Genomic DNA, 6,350 nt, shown 5'->3' with positions numbered 1-6,350 from the left:
GAGACGCACTTCCTATCGCTCCGGAATATGGGTCAGCGTCCTGAAGGGACGCTATAACACCTGTTTCCTTGAGCAGTGCGTACGTCGGTCCAATTTCGAGTCAAAGAAATGAATCTCTATAACTCGGGAGTGGACCAGGTGCAATTTTTGGTAAACGCGAGAGTACGAGGTCCTTTTTAAATTAAAAAAAATCAACTGGAGGAAATCAATTTAAATAAAATTTCATTTTATTACTAAAGTAAATTACAGTTTTGTAGGAAATTAAACAAAAAATGTAACAATTATTGAGTTTATATAAATTTTATAATTAAATTAAAGTTAAACATAATTATTGAGTTACATAAATTTTATAATTAAATTAAAGTTAAACATAATCATTGAGTCTACATAAAATTTATTTTATATAGTTAAAATTAAATTAAAGTTAAACATAGTTATTAAGTTTATATACATTCAAAAAAAAAACTCGACAGTTTGGCATGATTAATGATAGATCGCTATAATTTTTGGTTAATTATAATTAAAAGCATTTGTGCCGCTATCGTGTATCTAAGTGTATATGTGAGTGTGTTATGTGTGTGTGATGATGGAGAGGCAATACATGTTGGGTTATTAGCTAAGTTCGTTGATTATGACAGAGAAAGGGGGAAAGAAATTCAGAAGAAAGGCTACGGGGACTAGGAAAGGATGGGGGGAGTGAGGAAAGTAAACGGGTATAAGGGCTTCGCTAGGTTGGCCATTCATGGCATTTCTAATGGTATCTGGATCTGCGTTTACGAAATCGATGATGAAAGTATTCGGGGGAAGGGGTTCGGTGGATACTTGAATCGAGAGAAAAGGGAAGCTAGATTGAGGATTCCCGTGAATGAAATAGTGGAAATAGTAATTTATGGAAATAGTAATGAGGACGAGGAGGGGGAAGTTCGTACAATAGCTCCACGCTTGATATAGAGTCAGCGGGAGAAACGGGACGAGGAGACGGAGGGACGGACTGGATGGAAGAATCGGGAGTGTGAGGCGGGGTGTCGGTAAAAATGCGTTCGGTTAGAGCGTCTGAAAAGGCTGGTGAAGGAGTTCGAGGAGGAGGGGTGGCAACGGGATGAACTATTTCAGGAAAGGGGGACCGAGGAGGAGGATTTTCAACAGGATGACCATCACTAGAGTTATTTATTAGATTATTATCATTGTTACTGTTATTTTCTGGATTGATAGTATCGTTATTTTTGTCGTTGATTTTTATACTGCCACGGAATTCATTGTATGCTTCATCCAAGAGCCGACGGGCCTCTCTCAGTCGTTGGGCGCGTAACCGTTTAGTTGCACGGGAAGGGCGTGCGCGTTGTCGACCACTCACTACGGTGATTAAATGACATGCTTTATTATCAGGCTCTGCATAACAAGAGGAAGCGAGATATAAAAGAGTGAAGTTCGCGAATTAAGCGGACTTCCAAATAATGGATGTAGAGTTCATCGAAGAAATCGATGAATGTGGGAGGATAAGGATGACAGGTAAATTATAGAAGCAAAACTGAGAGTGCAGAGACGCTGAGAGGAGTTAATATTTTGCGAGAGAATTATCTAGTAGGGTTCACGAAGTAAGTGGTTAGAGGAAGTGACTTACTGTTGTTTAGAAGCCGTGCAGATTTGAACCCAGAGATCGAAAGGTGTCCTCTGGGGGGGGGGGGGGGGGTGGCTTCGGATGAGCCACTCGACAACTTTTCAGGTATCGGGAATCGAAAAGATGGTAATGTTCGCCTGATTGCGAAGATCGCGCAGAGTTTAGTGTACAAATGTGCTAAAGTGCACTGAGTTTAATGACTGTGCAAAAGCCCTTTTTTCTATATCTCTCTGCTCTATATCTCGCGATGTCGCGGTTTATATAGGGATTGTTTAGGGGGAGGTTCCATGGTAGGGTGTGTCTAATTTGGAATTTGGGGAATCAGGTTCGCAGGATTCTGAGGTGATACAGTTTCGGTTCGTCATTGGACAATTGCCTTCCGGTTAGCTCCGCCCGCTGTGTCATTTTTTATTCGTTCTCATGTTGAACGATGGATAAATATCTCTGGATTAGTTAATCGAGAGTCGCGGTTCGTGTTGATTTTTCTCAGTGTCGGAAAATGTCATATTACTAGATTTATAACCCTGTCTTAAGCCTAAGCGTGGGACCATTATCGTTGGGCCCACGGTGATATCGGTGAGATGGCTAAACATTTTGTCTTCTTTCGAGTGTCGGTCCGCGCTATCGCTCTTATTGTCGCGGGGATTATTTCGTTACCTGGCTTAGTGCCTTGGTATCAACGCTATTTGGTGATTATTTGATGTTGATTTTCGTTTTCTATGCTCGAAAGAAGATTTAACGTTTGATTGTCAGCGCTATGAGAGAGTTTTTATCGCGGATCTCTCGATTCTAGGCAAACAAGATTTTGTGGCTGGAAACTTCTTTCGGATTTGTGTTATTAATTGGATTTGTTCATATCATACTTTGTTGATTGAATGGTCGCGAAACCAAGAAATCGCGGAGTCCACCGGACGTAACACTTTTATAAAACAGCAAATAACAATAATAATGATAATAATAGTAATAATAGTTTGTCAAACTGCTTGCAAAACCAGTCTAAAATATTTTTATAGTGTATAAAGGACTGCACAAAACACTTTGGACAATTAAAAACAAAGCATGTGTGAATAAAGAAATTATTTTTACAAAATATCATGCATTTAATTTTGGTCTTAGGAACAGCTACTTGCAACGTATATCTAGTGAAAAAGAATAATACTGTATCAACAGTAATTCCGCACAAATAAAAAATAGTTTTATGTTCCAGACGAACTACCCTATTTCCACACATTGCTTCAGAATTTTCTGAATTTTTAAGTTGCCTAACTTCCCTGTTAAGTGCCTGGGCGTATGTCATGTCGCCATGGCAGAAAAAAATCGCAATCAGTAATATCCATGATAACGAAACTTCTGGAATTCTAAAAGAAAATAAATATAGAACATTGAAACTGTGTGAGAGAATCCAATATTTATTATTTTATTAAAAATAATTTTATTAATTCAATAACACTATTAATGAAACAATTATAATCAATTTTTGTACTTAAAGAAATTCTTGTTTAAAGAAACCAAGTCGTTAAATTTATAAAGTCAGTTTTACCACGGTTGATTATTAAAATAGTTCATAAAGCGATATATACTTACAATTAATTTTAATATACATTTGATTTGCAAATCGCACGATAAATAAGATGTTGCATAGAACTCCATTTTTTAACTTTAACTGACACAATGTCAAATTGATAATCTTGACTATTTAGCAAACCACACGATAAGATATATAGTGTTTTGTAGGGCATAGATTGGACTATTAATGGAATAAGATGATGCAATTAATAATCTATTTGTGCAATATCTATTCGTAAATAAGTTTATGTAATCGTGTACTTTGATTCATATAAATATACCCGAGGAAGTACTATTTCCAGTTTCATTTGTAACAATCAGTCACCATTCTGTTAATAATAATTTCTTGACAGAATTCTCTTTAAAATGACGGCATTTAATGTTGCGAATGTAATAAATATGTTAGTAACTACATTTCAAATTGCATTTCAAATAACACAAACACCTATAATACCGTTTGAAATTGAAGTACATAATGAAATTCGCAATATTCTACAAAATGTTCAAAATACTCGTTCGCGGTATTATTATTAGTACATGATTACGTGCTGGATTTTACCGATCCGTCAGAACCACATGGAGCACAAGTTGTAGAGTATATTACGGCTGCAGAAAAAGAAGATGAAGATTGTTTTGAACCTGAAGAATACATTATTGATATGATGAAGGTGGCAAAGTCGACTTCAGTTATAAAGAAAAGCTGTTCAATTTTGGAAGGGTGGAAAAAAGGCCCGTCGAACTTTAACTAGTGTACAGTCCAAGTTTCGCAAGATTAAATCCTTAAATCAACTATACAGGTGGGAGACAAGTGTAGAGAAAGGTGGAACAAATGTAGATAAATTCGTATTTATTACGAAATACGTATTGGAAAAGTTTGAAGAAGCTTGTGATAGAAGATCTATTATTCATGACATGAATTTAAGATTATGGGCCTTGAAGGCAAAGGACCAAGTTGACACCCGAATTTAAGTAAATGGTGGATTTGGAAATTCAAGAATGTGCATAAAATTATTTCCTGCAAGATAACCACATTCAATTTACACTTGAAAATATTGGCAATCTAAAAGATGTCGCACATTCATTTGTTTCAAATGTAAGATCTAACATTCCAGCTACCGAAGTTGAAGAAATTTATAATGCAAACGAAAGTGGCTTCAACCTTGAAGTACATTCTGGGCGAACATTGGCGAAATCAGGAACAAAAACAATTGAAGCAATGGTTCAATCGGTATCTTCTACAACACATAGTTACACTATTATGCCGATTATTTCGGCAAGTGGATCTCTTCTTTCACCATTATATACAGTGTTGAAAGGAGCTACAGAAACATTTGGACCACGGGTGCAGGAAACTCTATTCCGCCTAGTTAATATTTACATTGAATCGTCGAAGTCAAGAAAAAATACAACGGAACACTTCAAGACATAGTTTAGTGAAGTGTATCTACCGAATACTGGCTGTAAAAGCATGCTTCTACTCAACTCGTGGACAGGGCACTGTCCGAGTCAGCTAGAACAATACATTCCTGAAGATAAAGAAGTAAAATTTATGACTATTTCAAAGAAAACGATAGGCTTCATTCAATCTTTAGATGTGTTTGGTTTTAGAATTTGGAAAAATTTTGTGGGGACGTTTTCCGATAATGTAACTCTTCAAGGAGAAGATATCAATTTACACTCGCGTAATGAAATAATTAAACTGCAATCATTATCCCATAACCAATTTTCTTCGCCTAGATTCATAAATCTCTTCCAATAAGCTTGATTTAAAAGCGGCTATTTAACAACGCATCCCAGCGAATTTCAAAACCCTGTAGATTTCTGTTATTTTAGAAATGAAAAGCATGTAATATTTGTGGAAGGGCCGTTTTTATGCGTTGTGCATGGTGTGGCGAGTATTTTTGTTTTCAACATTTTTATGAAGAATTCCATTATTGTACCAACTACAATCCATAATTTAGATAACCTACGGTTTTGTAGTATAACTTGCAATGTATAATTAAATTACAAAATATGTACAAAAAGAGATCATATTATTAGTATATAATTGTCAGGAGTCAAACACATCCGCATAATTGAAAATGTAATCGGAATTTTCAACAAGATTATCAATATCACTCTGCACAATTTAATATTAAAATAGAGTTCTACACGCTGTCTTATCGTGCAGTTTGTAAAGTAGTCAAATAAAATAACAAACAGCGTATGTATGTATGTATGTATGTATGTATTAGGGTGGTTCTTATTTTCGACTTTCTAATATTTTTTGCTGCGGCACCCCTCAAAACGATTCCAATTTAAGAAAAAAAAATCTGTGTAAAATTTCATCCCAATCGGATAAGAGGAAAACGTGCCGCCGGGCTTCCGAACTTTATTATATTAATAATATTAATAAAATGAAAAAATCATCGATTTTTTAAATATCTTCTAAGTTATTAAAAAAAGTTTTAAACAAAAGTTGTAGATTTGAATATAGGGGAAGGGTCATTTTAAAAAATTTTAATTATAATTTATAAAAGAAATGTTAGAAACCGATGATATAAAATGGTATAATTAAGATTAAAAAGTAATTTATTTTTGAGAAAAAAATTTAGAATATTATATTTTATTGTATCTCTCTCTCTCTTAATAATAATAGAATATTTTATCACATCTTAATATTATGAATTAAGATAATTACAAATTAATATATTTTATATAGATTCTTTTTATTATATAACTTACAGTCTTATAAAATTTTATATCTTTTTAAACAATGTCTCTTTTTTATAGTTGAGAAACCGACGATGGTAATCATTCACAATTTGCAGAACATATTGTGCTTGTTTTTTTTTGTTCGTTCTTTATAAATAATCTGTTATAATTTTCCATCAATTGAACACCCCTTTCTGCCTTACCATTAATAACTCGTAATTTGTTCACTACTTTCAGCCCTTTTTGGAAAACAGTGTTTTCAGATCAAATTGATGGGTCTGTTTGCAAGAATTGATCATCTAATTCAAATCTTTTAAAAAAATTTGTAATTTCGGCAGAAACGAAATATTCAAATCCCTTTTGCATAAAGTCAGAAATTTTTTCATCTTTTATTAATACTCGATTAATATTTTCGTCACATGATTCATGATTTAAAGCATCAATCATCTTTTGCTTCAATTCTAATGGCAAA

Source organism: Trachymyrmex cornetzi, unplaced genomic scaffold (assembly GCF_001594075.2).
Source record: "Trachymyrmex cornetzi isolate Tcor2-1 unplaced genomic scaffold, Tcor1.1 scaffold939, whole genome shotgun sequence".
NCBI lineage: Eukaryota > Metazoa > Arthropoda > Insecta > Hymenoptera > Formicidae > Trachymyrmex > Trachymyrmex cornetzi.
This window is presented reverse-complemented; position numbering follows the sequence as displayed.